Source organism: Bidens hawaiensis, unplaced genomic scaffold (assembly GCF_021521415.1).
Source record: "Bidens hawaiensis isolate Kalapana, Puna unplaced genomic scaffold, B.hawaiensis_p1.1 tig00007072_1, whole genome shotgun sequence".
Taxonomy (NCBI): Eukaryota; Viridiplantae; Streptophyta; class Magnoliopsida; order Asterales; family Asteraceae; genus Bidens; species Bidens hawaiensis.
The window spans coordinates 699,568-720,065 of NW_027491487.1; positions in this window are offsets into that span (position 1 = coordinate 699,568).

The following is a 20,498-nucleotide window of genomic DNA, read 5'->3' on the forward strand; positions in this document are numbered from 1 at the left end:
TTTGTTCATGTGTTAAATAAACACAGCGTATTATATGAGTTAAAATATAATTTAATCAACTTATTCAATGTTTAAGATTTGTCTTTAAAAACTGAACTTTGATGTGACAGTTATAAGTTATGTTAAGTTAGTTCGTATAACAACTAGTGGTCTACACATGCGCTCCGCGCCCGGGTGCGGGCCGATTTTAACAAAATTAAAACTCATCTTGTCGTATAAAAATCAAAACAAGTTAAGTCAACTTGTTCAACAATCCAAATGAGCCAGCTTTTCTTCACAAGGACAAGAAGCTAATACATCATTTACTTGATTTTAATCAAAAGGCATACATTATTCAAGACTTTAGGCCGGACATATTCAATGTTAGCACGATATGTTGGAAGAACAATTGGTAAACAACACAAGCACGGTATTAGGTATCGTGTGAGGTGAATGTAAATAAAACATCCTCATTTCAAGTAAAGCATTAGCAACATAAAGCCAATTTTTCATAGCACGTTTCATCAAAGCTTTAGCCGTCAACTCGTTTTCCTCATATTTCCGAACGACGCTGAGCTTACTCAACACAAGCCACAAAAGATCCAACGCATAATTAAAATTGAAAAACAAAAACAAATATTATTAAAAATTCAAATGTTCTTGGAAAAATAATTCCACAAAGATAATTTCTTCCATATGGATTCAACTTGAAGACCCAACTTTGTTATAAATGGCTAAGGTAAAACATAGAACGAATATATAGTGTCGTGGGTTTGATAAACCATAAAGGGTGTGAGTTATAATCCTTTAGGTGTAAACCTTGAGTATATGTTGCAAGGTTAAAAGCTAGGGGTTATGACAAAGAAAGTGATAAAAGTGGATAATGACGTCTCACAATGTTTAAATCACAAGACACAAAGTTGTGTCGTCTATAGTCAATGGAACCTACCGCGTGAGTCGACCACTGGATCACCAGATCACATAAACTTGTCTTTGTGTTTTGGGCTATAGATTGATGTCTTGTGTAATCTCTCACCTGTTTGCTCTAATTGATACACATACTTATCAAATACATCGCTCTTGATTCTCACACCATTCAATCATCCAACTGAAGAAGAGATCAAGATCAAAAGAAAAACAAAAAGAAAAAGTGCTACATCTTTCATACGTTCTTGTGATATTAAGGGATATCATTAGAGTTTGTTTTAAGTGAGTTCTTAATAATTTGAGAGAGGAATACTCTTTTGATATTGTGTTGTATTGTTGATTGTTGATTTAGGTTAGGAACATTGTCTTGATATAGTGTTGTATTGTTGATGTGGGTTGCGACCAATGTGGGATATTACCGTCCCACCATCTTACGGAGCCCAACGCCCTTGATGGCACACCAGTTTGGTCCTTAGCTCTATTAACATTTGTAACAGCCCAGCGTAACCACACCATTATATTGTCTGCTTTGACCGGGATGTACCACCATCACCTCACGAGTTTAAAAACATCATGATGGTGAAGTTATCAAGCCCCTTATAAGGAAGCTTTCGTTTCCTTTCACAAGCAATGTAGGATATTACAAGTTTCCTAATGAGAAACATATTACAAAGTATATATAAACATTAACCAAATACCAAAATAACTAATTTCAAATTACCATATATAAGAGTACCAAAAGACTATATACCAAAATTGTACAAAACTAACATATATCAACCTATCATCCAACAATCAAAATTTATTGCATCAACCCGTGAATACAGATACCGCATAAAAATATTAGTTTTCCAATAAAGTGCCCAAAATGCCCGTGTGACCACATGGAAAGAAAGAAGAAAATGGAAGCATTCCACATGATATAAATAGGAAAGAGTATTTCCTCCCACATTGATAAATTACAAAACTTAGAAACTCTTTATAAGGTAAAGAGTTTCCCTAGTAATATTCTTATATGGCAAGATACATCCACTAGTTCTAGTAGAGAGTGCGAAGCACCCGACGCGCACGCGCACGGGCTTGGGCGATGGGCGTAATGTGGCGCTTTAGTGGCGCACGTTGCACTATTTGGAAAATGGAAGTTAGGCCAAGACGAGACAAGTTATCAAAGACAAAGGACTAAAAATGAAAAAAAAAATCATATTTTTGAACCCATCGCGCTACCCGATGGATTAGAAGCCAGCTCATCGCGTCATGGGATGGATATATCACCAAACCCAAGAAAGGGCCGTGTTACATTACGCGACAACCCTAAATTTTAGGCCATCGCGATACGCGATGACCATGCTAAGCAACTGAAAACGTGTGTTCATCACGTGGCGACACGTGGCAGACCACATGTCAACACGTGGCGCCCTCTGAATATAATGACCCATCGGGGTGCGCGATGACCCTTCAGAAAGGCCATCGCGATACGCAATCGGTTCCAGAACTTCGCCTATAATAGGAGGTTCACGGCATCTCCCACTCCACACACCAAAACACACTCAACTTCATATAGTTAGCCTCGGGAAACGTGTAGAGTGTCGAAGTACGTGCCAAACTCCGAAGTTCTGACGGTTTAAACCCGATACGCGATACATAGTAGAAGTGTTGTTCGATCAGTCTTAGGCGTCTAACTCCGAATACCGGTGTGAGGTAGGGGTTCCGTTTAAGTTATTATTTTATTATTATACTAGGTAAGACCTGAACCTTGATCACATTTAAGAATAATATAATTTTTCATAAGCAGATTATATAGTCAGATATTGTTTCTTCATGATTAAGAAACTTAAGCTTTTATATACAAGGGGTATAATTAAAATAATATTCTTATTGATTAGAAATATTATATTTAAATACACAAGTTATACTTAAATTAATGTTTCTTCTTGAAGAAGAAACGCAGCATAGATGTTTCTTCATGAAGAAGATGAAGCGTAGCATATAAACTGATAAATAAACAAAGGGACTAAAGGTCCAAATGTTTTATTCAAACAAATAAATATTAAGGTTTTAAGCTATATAAAATAGACTAAAGGTCTGAAGCTAGATCATTGATCTAAATATTTATACAAAGGTTGTTTTCGTACTGTTGGTCCGAGATAACAATCAGAAGCAGAAATCAGTAATGGAAGCTGAACATAAACAAAACACGCGAATACGCCCTACACTTTTACAAACTCGAATAAGAATATTTGCATAGGATCTATGAATCCATAAAACCTTTTGTTACGATACTAAGAAACAAACACTCTGATTAAAAGTATACATGTGTCTGGATCCATTCATACATGGTTACTTGGAGTTCCCCGAGGCCATGCATATCATCAACATGTTTCTGGAAGTCTACGGGACTGTTCAATGAAATGATATTGTGTATATGATTAATTGTACATGTACTAAGGGTAATTTTATCCCAATTGAGTTGGGTGCCTAATGGGTAATCACAAAAGTGTTATTGTTGATTTCATAATAATATTAAAAAGATTTCACAACAGAGTCAGTTTCATTCACCAGTTGTGTGCTGACGTATATTCCAACGCATTTCAAAGGAAATCAGAAATGTTAGAACAGACAAGTGAGGCAGGATAGAAGATTGGAGATATAGTCATTAGATGCTATTTGATGGCTCATATATTTTATTTCAGAATATTATAAAGAATCATATTTAAAAAAATACATGTATTTGAATTATCAAACAGGTATATAACTCCAAGTTTTTAAAATAATAATATTTTATTCAAATACTTCCGCTAAAAGAACATAACAGGTCTTTTTACCCCTCATTTTTTAAAAGAATATTTTATCTAAATACATCCGCCAAAACAAACCAGCAACTCCAATATTTTTACAAAACAAATACCAACTAATGGGTGTTACACCTAGGCCTAAGTCGGGATGTGGCACAAAAACTTCGTACAGTGGCACTAAAACATTATACATGTACAAAAAGATTAATACATCAACCTATATCAACTAAAATTTCAAAATAATCCTACTCACTTGTAATCTTTCTCCTGCTCTGATTGCGCCATAAAAGTTTCATAACAATCAAATAGGTTTCTTGCATTTAGATTTGAAAGAACCCAAACTTTGATCGAACGCAATACTTAATGTACGTCACTGGAGAAGACAACGCGCTGATCAGAAGACGAAATTAAGGCCTCAAATAAATGTGGTTTTTGTCGATATGTGTGAATATCTTATGATCGAAGATGTTGAATTTGTAGAGAAATAATAGTGTCCCGTCAGTTCACCGTTTATAGAGATATTTAATGATCTAGAAAAGTCGTAATTGTATATCTTCTTACCAGATATTTGTATAACTCCTTAATTTAATGTTGCTGACAACCAGATTACTTTTAGACACACTTAAAATATAAATTGTGATAATTACTTTTCGTCACACAAAGAAAAAAGAAGTGTGGCCATAAATTTTTATAGTTAGGGGTAACTTTCTAGAATAGTTATAAGTAATAAACACTATTCTTTGATGACATAAAATAATATATAAGTATTCATATGTATTAACTTTTAGTCACCTCATCAAACAAAAACCATGCAGTTACACACATTTAGCCACACTAAGAATCAACTTAATAGTTTCTATTTTGTGTCACACAAGCTAATATAAGTAGTCATATATGTTAGCTTTTAGCCATACTACAAAATAAATACTCATGACTGATGGTCACATTTGGCCACAATAGTCAAGCGTGGCTACTAAATGTCATACTTTTTCCTTAAAGTGTGGCTAAAGGTTGTGTTTTTTGTTACATGAATAAAATATCAAACAAACACCATGGTAGTTGGTCATATTTGGCCACATTTCACGATCGTGGTCAGTAAATTTCACATTTTTTCTTTAAGTGTAGCTATAGGTCGTGTTTTTGGTTACATGAATAAAATATTTAACAAATAATGTGGCGCAGGGACGGACATTGAGTATTAGTAGGGGTAACCTCCGCTACCCCCAACTTTTCGTCGATAGTATAATTTTTTTTCTGGTCGGTTTTAAGTTTCGCTACCTTTGAAAATTATATCATTACCCTTTGTGTTTTAAGCCCAACCAATTCAAAAGTTCAACCAAACTAAAGCCCAAGTAAATTGTAAAGCCCAAATAAATTAAACCCATTAACCCTTTAAAAAAACTCTTTAATTATTAAAACAGTCAACAGCAGCGACATTCACTCCACTAGTCCATCACCGTAACACCAACCAAAACCACTCCCGCACTCCACCAGGTCTGCCCTCCTCTTCCAGTGATGATGTGCGAAAAGCTATATATAATATTAATAACTAATTCTCGCAATTCAACACTAAATCTTAAATTTGTAAAACCAAACAATCCTAACTAAACTTTCCACAAACGCCAAGTGTACCGATCGCGTAGGAGCACAGCCTAATGGAAGTCCGGATGTCGAACACAGAGACACCTAAGAATGGCTTAGATAATTACCCCTAATCCAAGTCCTGCCTAAATGATATATTTCTTTATATTATTTATTTAAAACTAACTTGCTTAAATGTATCTCTAAACTTGTTTAACATGTCAAAACTAGGTCAAAACCCAAGCCCACAAGCCCACTAAAGGACAAAACAGTCAAGCTGCTTGATTTTGGGCAGCATCTTGGACATGGGGGCACCCTGTAGCGCGACCTTGGACACCCACCTTAGTCGTGTGGCATGGCCAAGTCCTTTTTCATTCGTTTCTTCGTTTTCCAGCTCGTTAAAACTCGTATAAGCATTCCGTCTTTGATACAATCTCCGTTAAGCTTCGTTTCTTCTTCTTAGTTCTCGTTTTCCATGCACTTCAACCATGGTACCTACATCAATCAAAAATATGTAACTTTATACATAAAAAAATAGATATTCGTTAAAGGTTACACGTAAAACAATCGCAACAATGGGGTAAAAAGTTATGTATTTTGTAGCACATCAATATCCCCACACTTAAACCTTTTCCGTCCCTAAAAAGTAATTTTCACAGGATCATAACCAATAGATAATAGCAACTCAACTCTTGACGTTTTTTAATATTTATAATTCAAAAACATTATCAAAGCATAAACCGTGATTGCCAGTGTATTGGTCCACTTTAAACCCACGACCTTTCCATACGCAACGAGACAAATAACATGTGACTGTTTTTTAAGTTTATATGTACTAGTGAAAGCCAAAATTAATAGTAATATTTTTTTTCTTTTGCTTGGTTTTACCGACCCAGAACCACCCTAAGTTTACTTAAACCTCATATCTATGTGAACAAAATAATATAACATTTAAGCAAAACTGAGACGATCAATAATATTGTTTATCCACCTAAATTTAGGCATTAAGGTCTATTAGGCAGCCACTTAGATACTCAATTAAGTGCAATTAAGAACTAACTTGCTAGTGTTCCCCACTACATGGTATACTCCCATTATCAAGCAACACCCTAGGACCATCACCATCGGTAGGTATACACAAATATATCTGTGGGTTTACATATGGCGTGAGCCTTGTGGTCCGTTCCCTAATGGTAATAGGACGCGAGCAAGGAGACCTCATATAGCTAACAACGTGGTTTGATCAAGTCAGTAATGTAATTTGTACTTTAAAGCACGAATGATCAAGTTTTATGACTCATGATTTGGCAATAAATTGCGGGTTTGCTATTTTTAGCTTATTTAAATATTCACAAATTCACTTAGGCGATGTGAATACCTAGATGATATACCATATATCGACCCATAGTCTCCAAACCCTGGAGCATCCCATCAATACAGGATTTGTTGAACACGGATTAAGATCTAAACGATATCGATTATCAATTATAGATCTAATATCTTAAACGGATCTAGTTCTAGAATATACTCTTAATTATGTTATATATATATATATTAATGGTTAGGTATGTGTATTAGTAATACTTTAGATGAAGGATTGATCGAGAGAGAATTGGACAGAGGTTCGTTACTCCAATAATCAATACTTAACTTATCAGGGAAGGAATTCCCTATGAAAAGACGATGGAACCAATTCGTTACACATCCCGTAGCAAATTGGTGTCCAGTTCGTTAACTTACAGACTCAATAAAGGAAACATAATGAATCTTTGATTCATTATGCCTCATTCATCAACATTCCATGAAGAATGTGAACATACATAACGAACTAGCAGTCCATTCGTTAAACATCCTTAACGAATGGACTTTACATTAAACGAACTGGCTAATTCGTTTAACATCCTTAACGAATTAGCCTTACATTAACGAACTAACTTAAATTTCATAAACATATTTTCATTATAATAATAAATACAAAACGATAAATACAAAGACTCGAGACGACAAAACCGTGCACTAACAAACACCCCATCGTCTTGAGCTCTTTGTCTTTACTTTACTTGAAACTCTTCGACACCCAATCTCGAAAACTATGAATCCCGAACTCGTGACATACACGTACGACACGCTGGAATTGCATAGCTCAGTCATAGTCTTCTTGTTGCTCAATCAATATCTTATTCACGAACAACACATCATTGTCAGTCTCAGATGAGTTAACGATCCATATTGGATCGATAACTCTAATAAAATCAGTCTTCAAGCCTTTCCCAAGGACAATGACGGCCTCACCAGTACGATTGTCGTAGTACCATCGGTTGAACGTTAGGTGAAGAACTTGCGAAAAAGTCTTCACAGTTACATACTTCATCGTTTTTGGTGGTTTTACTTTAAGCACGAGTTTCCTCCATCCCGTTTGTGGATCTATCTCGTCAATACGCTTACGAATCGGAATCTGCGGCTTAAAGAACTTAAAACCTCAATTTAACTCAAAAATAAAATGTTGATGAAACCATTTTGCTTGATAATTTCCACCGCGGTTGATGAAAAGTCGACTCGCGAGGGTACGGACATCCCAACGCGGTAGTGAGAGAACGTCAGTGATATTTTCATAGAATTGAACGCCGTACTCCCACTTGATGATGCAAACTTTAAGTTCAGAATCGTAAAGCCAGGAAACAATATCACCTTTAACAGTTGACACGGCTTTGAACTTTGTCTCATGATTGGCTTTAGCGCGTGCGATCTCATCTTGCTTTATTTCTTCATTCACATACCAGTACGCTTCAATAATCTTACGTGCTCGTTTGCACCAATACTTAAACCATTCCTGAATATCCTCCACCGATGGATCAGGATTCCAATCAAACATATTCTCTTTACCCTTCGAGATTTTTTCCAAATGGTCTTCAGTAGCTTTGACATTTTCTTCATTGAAAGTAAAAATAGCCTCTTCAACATTTGATCGTTGATAAAGGTTGTGGTATTCCTCTGCTGTCACATCTTCTATCTGGATCTCTTCATCTTCATAAACAAAAGACGTGTTCATCTCGGGAAATGTCGGATCTTGTAACACTTCTACATCGTTTATTACTTCCACGTCATCCTTAGCTTCCAAAGCATTAAGCTCTTCATCATTCAAACGCAACAGTATCGAAATTTGCTCACGTGTCAGGGACCTGTCAACAAACTGTCCCTCCTCAATCTCATCTGCATTCACCATACTCCTCACCACCCCCATATTATCCACAAATATAACAGTATTAGCCTTTAACGACTCGATTGGTTGTACATTCTACGAGTCATGATAAACAACCACCTGTTTATCCAAATCACCAACACCACTCGTTCCAGCACCAGAGTATGAACCATGAGATTGTTTTGGCTCAATACCTCCAGCACCCGACGTATCAGGATCTTCATCGTCATTCTTTAGCTTCTTTAATTCATCGTCTTTGCATGTAAGCTGCAGAATAAGATCCTCTTGCTCATTTATTTTCACCAGCTGAGCCGTGACAATCTCATGCAGCTCCTTCGTTTTCTTCTGACCAGTAGGAGACGAAACCCATCAAACGCCTTTGATTAAGTAACATCTGCTCTTGAGCTTGACGATCGGCCGCCATTTGATTCTCATACAGATGAATCAAACTCAAGAGCATGTTCATCTGGTTTTCCTGGGGCATAGAATGAAAAGATGGAGGGATCGGCTGTACATGACCTTGAGGACGATTAAGCCTTATGAACAAAATGTCCATAGGCTTTGTCGGCATCATAGTTGGTTTTGGAGAAACCACTGATGTAGCAGCAGTAGGCCTTGTAATGTAGATAAAACAGATTGAGGGATCATACCAAGCCTAGGATCTGAAGTGAGCGTGGTCGTCAATGTTAATTCCGGGGTGCTAATAATAAGCGGCCCCGCCAGTCTTTGAGGAGAAAACGACCTTGGAACTTGAGGACTAAATGAAACACCAGCACCTTGTGTTATACGACGTTTGGCTGGCTCGTCAGAAGCAATCTCTTTACCCTTTCGTTTATGTGGTGCCGCAGAAGAACTTGCCACCACAAACTCAACTTGATGTTGGTCACCCCCTTGACCACCACCATCATCACCATCATCTTTCCCAATTGGACCCTCTTCATGTTTGGAATCCGAATCATCGTGGATCCAACGATCATTAGAAGGACATTCGTATGTTGGATCAGATACGTGACCAATCAAGCGTTTGGTCCTTGGCTGAGGATCTTGACGGTACAGCTTCATTCTTCTCATTGTATTAGCCTTCATATGTTCAAGCTTCAACATGTCATTGCGAAGCGTTTGATCGATAACCAGATCAGGAATCGCATCCTGAATAAGCAGATGAAAAAATCGGGGATACATAAGAAATTTACCACGTCGATTCTTGACAAGGCAATTCTCTTTGAGTTGATAGAAGATCATCTCCGAGAAGTTGAAAGGCTTGTTCAAGATCAACGCGATGAATGTCGATTGGAACATAATCTGGCACTCGTCAAATCCACCTTTTTATCCACCAAGGCAAAGAATGAGTACGTGCAATAAATACTTGTACGTGGGGCACAAGTACGCCTTGTTATACATGGACTGGTCCAGTCCACCAGCATAAAATACTCGGCCGAACAGACCATGGATCAACCCCTTATCGAATTCACACGGGTTATCCACATTGTCACCAAACCTCAACACCCTTTATAACTCCTCGGTTGATATCACAACCGGTCTACCATTCACCTTCGCGACTATATGATCCTCTGTCTCCACATATTGGGCTGAGTTCCAGAACGGACGGATAATACTAAATCGAATCTCAGGATTCGCTGTGACAACATAGTTAATACGCGAACGACATATAAAAGCTAACATCTCCCCAAAGATATCTTCATCGGAAAAGTTCGTTCCGACAAAAGCGCAGATGTTATGCTTCTTGTCGAACCGTAGCAACGAGAGGTCCAGTTCTTGTGGCTGCTTCACTGCGTGTTGTTGTATTGGTTGTTGATCAGCGATAGGAGGATCCTAAACAATCTCGTCAGCCATAACTGAAAATATATATATCCGAGATTTAGTAACTTGAAAAAAAAAATATTCTAAATAATAAAATAATTTTTTTTAAATAAATTTAATTATAATTCTTTATATTTTCTAATTCGTTATAACGAATTAGTTAATTCGTTATCATGGAAAGAACACGAACTAGTTATAACGAATCACAATTGAAGAAATAATGAATTAAAGAATGAATGTAAAGTAATTTGTTATCATTTTCACGAAGAAGGTTGATTCGTTAAGTCATTGGTAACGAATTGAACATGAATGAGTTTCATTCGTTAACCTATAACGAATTACCAACAATAATGTTCAATTTTGACTTTCATGAGTCAAAGTCAAAATTAACAAGAACATTGAAGGTCAAATGTTTCAACCCTGATTCAATTACCCCATAATACACGATGTAAAACCTTACAAATGACCCAAATCATCTCGGAAACACATCGACAATCGATTTGTGTTGTCCATTCTGATTGAATCTTAGTATAGAATAAGTTAATTGATGTTTATGTAAATAAATTAAAAACCGATAACAAAATCGATCAAAAGGCCCTTGTAATGACCATGAGAATCGACGAAAATCATCACGTTATGATCCTCATTACCTTACGAATCGTAAATGAAGAACAAATAAAGGTTTAGTGATGATCAAATTTTCTGGAAAAATCGGCCAAAGGTTTTACTTAGTGAGGAAGAAAGTAGAACAGTGAATGAAGACGAATCGGTCTTCACATTTTCCTATAAGCAACAAATCGACACATTTTCCAAGACAACGAATCATCTGATTCGTTAATTTTGAAATAACAAATTAGTCGATTCGTTATCATACTCGTTACACGTGGCATACGAATGAGTGATTCGTTAATACTTAACAAGAATCAATAACGAATTAGAATTCATTCGTGCTTGATTCGTTATATGATGAATGACGAATTTGGGGTCATTCGTTAAAGGGTGGCGGAAGCGAATTAGTTTGGTAACAAATTTGAGTAATTCGTTATAAATAACCCCATTCATTATTCATAAATAACGAATCAAGATTAATATACTTTTCAAATTTTCTCAAATATTCTTTTATTAAAGTTAAATTCAAATAAATAATTAAATCAATTAAATAAATGAATAAATAAATCATTAAATTAAATAAATAAATCATCAAAACCCGTATCCCAATGATATTATACTTTAACGAATCTTATCCAACGAGATAAGATGAAATACCTTAATGTGTTTTACGCTCAAAACACTTAACTTGAAATAAATAAAAATAGTAAATAATATGTAAAATGAAAAATATAAAATCTTTTTGGTATTTTTCTTTTTCGTATCAAAATATTTACATTCAAATTAGAAAATTAAGCATATAACATAAAATATTTTTGTGTTTTTGTATGTTTTTCAAAAGCTATACATATTTTTGTATTTTTTGTAAGTTTAAGCAGAGTATCATATTGACCAAATTGCCCTTCCATCACAGTTTTATATTTCAGCGATATTATGACTGGGTTAAGTCGGTCATTGATATTGTTATCCACTTAAATCTTATAACAAACTTTCAAGCATTTTTGTGATATCATTAATTGGTTCAATTAAAGCACAGAATATCAGAAACTATTAGCCCCTAATCTCTGTTCAAGTCTAAATTGATTTTTACTGTATCACCCCAACTTGACTTAAACCATTATACTGTCGATCAAAATTTTGATTTATAGATTTTTGTTTGATGCACTAAGATTATTTTACTATGAGTGAGTATGCACCAGTCCATCTGTCGGCTTACATACATTGTGTCCCCTGGGCCCGTTTCTTATTCGTATTAAGACGCACGCAAGGGAGGAACAATGTATGACTAACAGAGGATTTTGATCAAGTCAGTAATTAAAATTGTACAATGTACAGAAGCGATTGAAATATTCATGCATATGAATACCCAGATGATTAAGCCGTATAAGACTCACAGTTTCCAGAATCCTAAAGCCTTTTAATCAAACTAATTTTGTTTTTGGTGATTAAACAAACATAAGTCTTGAGTATGACAGGCTACTACATTTCTGCCATCATTACCAAGATTTTTGGTAGAGACTAACACCTCTTTCAATTTGTCGTTTCTTTATATTTATATCACAAACTTTACTCTAACAGCTTGTTTAAGACCTATCAATGCACCAATACAATTAAGCACTCAGTCTTTTAAGTTTATTTCTTCCTGGATATGGGATCAGATGATCAATGTACTATCATTTTCTCTTTTTGCTTCAAAACTCAAAATTTTTTAGGAGCACAAAAATACATTCAATCGCCCCAAATACTTTTAGTCTATAGATTAATGGCTACCCTATCAATCCACAAGTAGATAACAGGACCAAAACATGCAAGCATGTTCCACAAACTTAAATAACAAACATAATTTTCAACAAGAGAATTAATTAAAAGCACATAACAGTCGCCCCAGTCACTATCAATTATCAGATAAATGGCTGTCCCGAACATTTACAAGTAAATATCAGGACCAAACATATACAAGTATATGTCCTTCAAATATAAATAAATGGCATAATTTTAAGCGAAAGTATGCAAAAATCTTTTTGGTTTTTCTCTGTAAATACTTTAAAAATCAAAATCTTTTTGTCTTTTTGGATTTTTCTTTACAAACAGAAAAGCGCAATATTTTTGTATATTCTATTTCACCCGCAAAACCCAAAACATAAAAATGAAAGAAAAATAAACAGAAAATAAAGATAATTATCCTTGTTTCAGGATATCAACAAGAGATTTTAATCCATTTAAACCAAGTAGAAAGTTAAAACGTGTTTTATCAAATGCCTTGGTAAACAGATCGGATTTTTGAAAATCGGTGTGCATTTTCTCAATTTCAATTAATTTCTTTCAAACAATCCCGTATAAAATGATATCAAATTTTGATATGTTTAGTTTTTTAGTGTTGCACAGGATTCTTGGTAATACTTATAGCAGCAGAGTTATCAGTATAGATGGGAGTAGTAAGAAACTTCAAACCGTAATCCCGCAAGTGTTGCTAGATCCATAAAACCTGTGAACAGCAACTCGAGGCTGCCACGTTTTCAGCTTCAGCGATTGAAGTGGAGGCTGTTGTCTGCTTCTTACACTGCCAGGAAACAAGCCGGCTTCCTAGGAATTCACACCCTGTTGTGGTCGCTTTAAAGTTGATTTTGCACCCTCCATAGTCTGAATCAGAAAACGCAGTGAAATTGAAACTATCCTCCTTGGGATACCATAACCCGATGTCAGGATTACCCCTCAGATATTGAAGTATACGCTTAACCGCTGCCAGATGAGTCAATCGAGGACTTGCTTGGTACCTAACACATAAACAAACTGCAAACATTATGTCAGGTTGAGAAGCAGTAAGATACATTTAAGAACCTATCATCGCTCGATAAAGGGTAGAATCGACGGTATCCTCCAATTCATCCGGTGATAAATTGTGACCCACGGGGAGAGGAGTTGAAGGGATTTTTCCGGCAATTATCTTGAATCGGCTTAAGACATCGTTCACGTACTTCGTCTGATGAATGAAGATTCCTTTGTCAGACTAATGAACCTGCAACCCTAAAAAGAAGTTCATCTCTCCCATCGAGCTCATTTAGAACTTTGTTTGCATTGACTTCTCGAAAATCCTTACATAACTTGTCATTTGTTGACCCAAAGATAATGTCGTCGACATATATCTGGACGAGGAGCAGATCATCACCAACATTTTTTTTAAAATAATGTGCAGTCTAGAGTTCCTCGCTTGAAGCCGTTATCAGTAAGATGGTCAGAAAGCGTGCCATACCGAGCTCTCGGGGCTTGGTGTAAACCATACAGGGCCTTGTTTAATCGGTAAACTCGGTCTGGATAATTAGGATCTTCAAAGCCAGGAGGCTGAAAAACAAACACTTCCTCATGTAGTTCTCCATTGAGAAAAGCACTTTTAACATCCATCTGATAAACTTTAATGTTCTTATAAGCCGCATTAGCCAAAAATATACGTATAGCTTCCAATCTTGCAACCGGAGCATATACCTCGGTGTAGTCAATTCCCTCTTGATGATGGAAACCTTGCACCACTAATCGTGCTTTGTTTCTCACGAACACCCCACGATCGTCCTTTTTTACATTTAAATACCCACTTCCTAGGGATAGGTTTCTTAACTCTAGTGGGTTTATCGATGAGATCCCATACACTTAAACTGTTGCAATTCTTCTTGCATCGTTTCTACCCAAGAAGGATCTTCAAGTGCCATACGAGTAGTCGTAGGCTCTACTTGAGATAGAAAGCAAGTGTATTTGGCGAGATTCATGATTCCCGAAGAATGGAAGTCCGCATAAGCACACAATATGTTAGGCTCACTTGAAGTAGAAAATTGATGACGTGTTTGCAAACCTACGTCAAGTTCCCCAATAATGTTGTCCTGTGGATGATATTTATGAATCCGAAGGATAGGATTCTCAAGCACAACAACATTGTCTGTTAATTTAGTGAGATTCTCCTCAGCATCATGGGACAATTCACCAATCTCATGTGTTTCAGGAAATGGAGCTGAGGAAGAATCAACAAACTGACTATCATCCGAAGATATAGAAATCACATCAGATACATCAGGAAGATCATTTTGTGGAGCATCATCATGATTAGAAGCAGAAAATCTTGGAGGTAAGTATTGGTCTTCCAAATACGCACGCACCAAGTCTTCTTCAGGTTGATCAACCATTTGAGTATATGAATTACATAAACTCTCATAGTCGAACATCAAATTAGGTCCTTTACCTTGGGAAGGTGTGGTATATCTTTCGCAATCAACATGGTACTACTCTTGTATACAGCCCGAGGTAAAGTTAAATACACGTTTCTTAGGTGAGGCGTAACCTAAGAAGTAACATTCAATTGCTTTTTCTTCAAATTTTCCCGCATATTTCTTCAACATAGTACAAGGACACCCAAATGGTTCCAAGTACTTTAAATTAGGCTTACGCTTGTTTAGAAGTTCATAACTAGTTTTCTGAAGCTTCTTCACAGTCAAAACATGATTGAGTTTGTAGCAAGCAGTATTCACAGCCTCGTTCCAAAATTGAACATGAAGATTAGAATCTGCAAGCATTGTTCTTGCTGCTTCAATCAGTGTTATGTTTTTTCTTTACGCTACTCCATTATGTTGTGGTACATAAGGAGCACTGTATTCTCGATGAATTCTCTTTTGAACACAAAATAAATCCAATACATTGTTTTTAAACTCGTACCATTATCACTTCGAATACGTCTCACTTTCAGTTTGTATAGTGATTCGATCTTAGTGATTAAATTTTGAACCAGATTGGGTGTCTGATCTTTTGAACTCATAAATAATACCCATGAATATCTTGAATAATCATCAGTGACAACTAAACAATACCAATCACCAGCAATACTCGCACGATTCATATGACTATACAAATCCATATGAAGTCGTTCAAGTGGAGTATCAGTGATATTGATTAACTTCGATGGGTGTGACTCTTCTATTTGCCCTTTTTACAAGCAACACAGTGGTCAGATAATTTAAATGTTTCAAAGAAACACCATCAACCAGGTCATTTGCCATTAAATAATTTATTTTTCTGACATGAATAAGACCCATTCTTCTGTGCCAGAGAATCGAGTCCTTTTTAGTTGCCTTAAAAACAAAACACGTTTCCATAGAAGTTGATACTTTAGAAGACATGTGCAACACATAAATATCATTTGATCGAGGAGACCTCATTACAACCATATCCTCAGGAATGACGTATCCTGGTTTTAAAATTAGAAACTCTTTATCAGTAAATACGGTGGTGTATTTCTTATCTCAGAATTTGTGACACACTCAACAAGTTGTGATCAACTTTATCACAGTAGTTGACTTTTTCAAACCTAATGCACCCATTTGACACATCACCCTCTTTAGTGATTATACCTCCCGAATTACCAGCAAACGCAACATACCCTCCTTGTATATTTTTGACATTCGTTAAAAGATCGATGTTGCCAGTAATGTGACGAGAGCATCCACTATCCATTATCCAATTTTCACCAGAAATGGTCTTGGATGAAACCTACACATGAAATGAAAATGATCAGTTCAAAAAGGCAGCCCAGGCCCTCAGTCTTGGGCACCTCTTTAGTTTCTCTTGAAGTTTTAACATTCAATGAATCCAAATATTGTTTAGCTGCTTGTGAATAAGTCACAGGACGTTTGGACTTTCTTTGTAAGTATGCAGTTTGAACAATATTTGCACTCACATTTTTGCAAATAGGTTCCGTAGGAACGAATTTGGCCTTAACGTTACTTACATTTTCATTAACATGAACCACCTTTCGAGGATTCACATAAGAAAATATAATGTGAGTTTCATCATCGAAAGACATTGGTCTTCTCAAAATCTCCTTAATCACAGGAACGGGTTTGGATTGTTCCTTGATAAATGGGTGAAGATTTTGGGATTTCTTCATGCCACAGTTTCTGACTACATGACCATGTTCACCATAGGAAAAATATGTTCTCATGTCAACACGTTCATGTGATGGTTTAGCAAAAATATGTGTAACCGAAGGATGATGATAAACTCCAGCAATGGCACCTTTATCCAAGTCATCAAAAGTCACGGATTTCCGTTTCATGTAGAAATCCATATTTGAACAATTAGAAAAACTTTGTAGAGAATCAGTTCCATTTGACTTCACAAACTGAACATTTTTAGTAGATTTTAATAAACATTTTGCTTTTATCAACGGATCTACTACTTTTGAGGTCTTGGATTTCACAAACTTGTTTTTAAGGTCTTGTACTTTAGAAATTTCATTGTGAAAGACACTTTCAATCAATTCGGGTTTGATGATATCAAGTAGAATGTCTTTCTAAGTGAACATTGTGCTTATCCCTTTAAGCTTAAAAACACGACCAGTTGATGGCTTTCAAACAACAGGATTGATAAAACGCATCAAATCCTCATCAGAAATTTTAGGTTTTTCTGATTTTTTAGTCTTCACTGGTTTAACAACTTTCTCCTTTTTCACTTGAGATATAGCCTCCTCAAATTCATGAGGTTCACATAGAATGTGATTAGAACTTGAAATGTTCTGGTTTTTGTGTATCACTTCAGGTTCATACACATCCTCAATGATGACTTTATCTACATTCTCAACAAAGACTTTGTTACTTTCAACATAATGTTTTTGAGTTGACGATTTGGCTTTAATGTTATCAGTTTTTACTTATTTAGGTTTTTCTGAAACAACAGGCTCATTAACAACCACTTCTTCTTTACCAGCAAAAGGATTTGCAGTATAATCATTATGAAACGATGGTGGCACTTCAACAAAACCTGCACCCTTTTTAGAATCTTTTTGCTTACCAGTTACTCCGAGTATCTCATTTAGCAAAAATGATGAGTTTCTAAATTTTCCCAACTTATTCTTCAACTCAAGAACTTCATTCTCAAGCTCAGTTATCTTAGATCGATGTTTCAAAATTTCTTGAAAATTTTGATCATTAATTGTCATTTTAACCGATAATTCAGCTTTGAGATCATGGTTACTTGTAGACAATGCTTCAATTTTCTCCCTAGATCTCATTTGAGATTCTAAAGATTGTCTATAAGTATCCTTAAGCGAAGAAATTTATTTCACTAAACGATCATTATGATCTTTCAATGATTCTAACTTAGGCTTAATTGCCTCACAATCAACACAAGGCAAATTAGCAGATAGATTAACAGAGTTAGGAACAGAAGAAATAACCTCGTCAATTTTGGCCATACAAACAAACGTGGTTGGCTGCATTTCACATGAATCAACAGAATTAGATTCAGTGTCGTTGTCAGAAGATAGCTCATTCCCACTTCCATCATGAAAAATCTCATTTAACCCAAACATAGCCAAGTTAGCTTGATTTTCGTTGCACAACAACCTTTGTGACCAGTCAGTTCCATCAACAGCAGACAACAACGCTTGTGATCCCGAAGCCGGTTTACTATCAGAAGGCTTATTAGCATCATTACTCTTTTTCACAGAAGAACTTCTATCTTGACTTCGAGGTCTAGTATATTCTTTCTTTGGTTTGTCACACTCTTTGGCAAAGTGTCCAAACTCTTGGCAGTTATAACACTTAACTTTCAGCTTATCAATCCCAACTCTCTTGTTCAATGATGGAAGATCTTTGCCAGTTATTTGCATGAACTTCTTCACTTTTCTTACTATCATTGCCATGTTCCACTTTAAATCCATGAGCTCCAAATCATCAGGGTCGATTTGGTCATAATCTTCATTGATTAACTCACTCATGGCAATTTTACTACCAATCAAATTCTCATAAGAAGTCATAGCAGCACACAAAAAGGAAAAATTTTGTTCAGCCTCTTTCATGTTGACATTAGGTGGTGCTGAGAATTGGTTTGCAGTAGTCGAAGTTCCAGAACCACCAGAATATCCAGAATTTCCAAATGCGAAAAAGCATACACTTGGATCACTATAAGTTGTAGTTGAACTTTCATTTGCATCCTGAGTAAGAAATGCAGTGATCAGAGATGTTATGGAGCTTAAAGGCATACTTCCACCATAGAAAGATGGATCTTGACTTTCTTTTGATGACTTTTGACATTTCAAGTCATATTCCCGAGCTTCAATCTTTTGCATAAACTCAGAAGCAGTCAAATCTTCGATTTTGAGATAATTATTCTCCTTTAACAACATCAGGAATGTTGAGTATGAACTAAGTAAAGCATTTTTAACTGTATCAATCTTGTCAAATTCAGAAGGTTCCATCATTAATTTGTTCATTTCAGCAATTAAATGATTGAAACCAGTAGTCATTTTCTCAATAGTTTCACCTTTGAGTAAGTTAAAGTTTCGGAATTGGAAATTTAACACTACTTTCTTGCTTTCCTCAGTATTACCCATGCTTCTCATTCTGATGTGTTGAAATAATGAAGCACTGATCTTGATACTTCAAACTTGATGGAATATATTATCTGGTAAAGCCATAGTAAGAGTCGAATATGCTTTTGTCTCGATTTCTAAAGCCTTCTTTTCTTCTTGAGAATATTGTGAAAAAGCTTTAGGGGTAAAACCAGTAGTCTCATCACCAATCATAGGTATAGTGTAAACATCATCAAGACATCTTGAGCAGTCAGGATGCACAGAACCAAGATGTGCTCAAAATCGAGGTTCCCATTTGGCAAAATCACTGAATTTCATCAGTCGATGACATTTGGAATGAGATCGAATTTCAGCATCCAAGTGTAACATCTGTTGCATCAGCACGTTCTGAGATTCAAACGCATAAAATCCAGCCATTGTAAATAACAAGTTTAAGTTTGACCAAAATGTCAAAAATCAAGGGTTAAAATGAAAACTTTTGTAACGAATTAGACTTAGGTAACGAATCGGATGAGGTAACGAATCGGATGAGGTAACGAATCAGATAAAGTAACGAATAAGGATTTATGACGAACTGGTAACGAATTAGATTATAATTAATTAGAGACGAATCAAGGACACGTCACTAACGATCAGTAACAGATTGTTGATAAATCGTTGACCGATTGAATTGACGAATCAAGATGACGAATCAAATTGACGAATCAAGATGACAAATCAAATTGACGAATCAAGTTGACGAATCAGTAACGAATCCAAGAACACGAATTAATTACTGTTGATAACGAATCACCTACAGTAACTAATGAATCAAGTTGTTAGACGGGTACAACAACTTTTGACACGTGGCACGATTCTGTTCAAAAAAAGAAAACGAATCCGTTTGATAGAGGACACGTGTGTAACGAATCAAGTATAACGACTTAAGTCGTGTAACGAATCAGTCATAACGGATTAACACCATTGTTGAATCTTCAAACCTTCAAACGGTTTTCCCAGAATTCTTGAAAAATTTCTAGAATCAAGAACACTAACACCAGTATCAAATTTGTAATACAAACCCAATACTCAACCAAACCGTCTAAGTTATGACCAAAAATACTCGTAAACGAATCGCGATTCCAACTATCACAGTCCCGTATACATTAACCAAACAAACAATCACCAACTAACACCAATTACATCCCCTGTTCCGTATCCATATCGATCCAAACCAAAACCAAAGAAAATTCAATCAAATTCC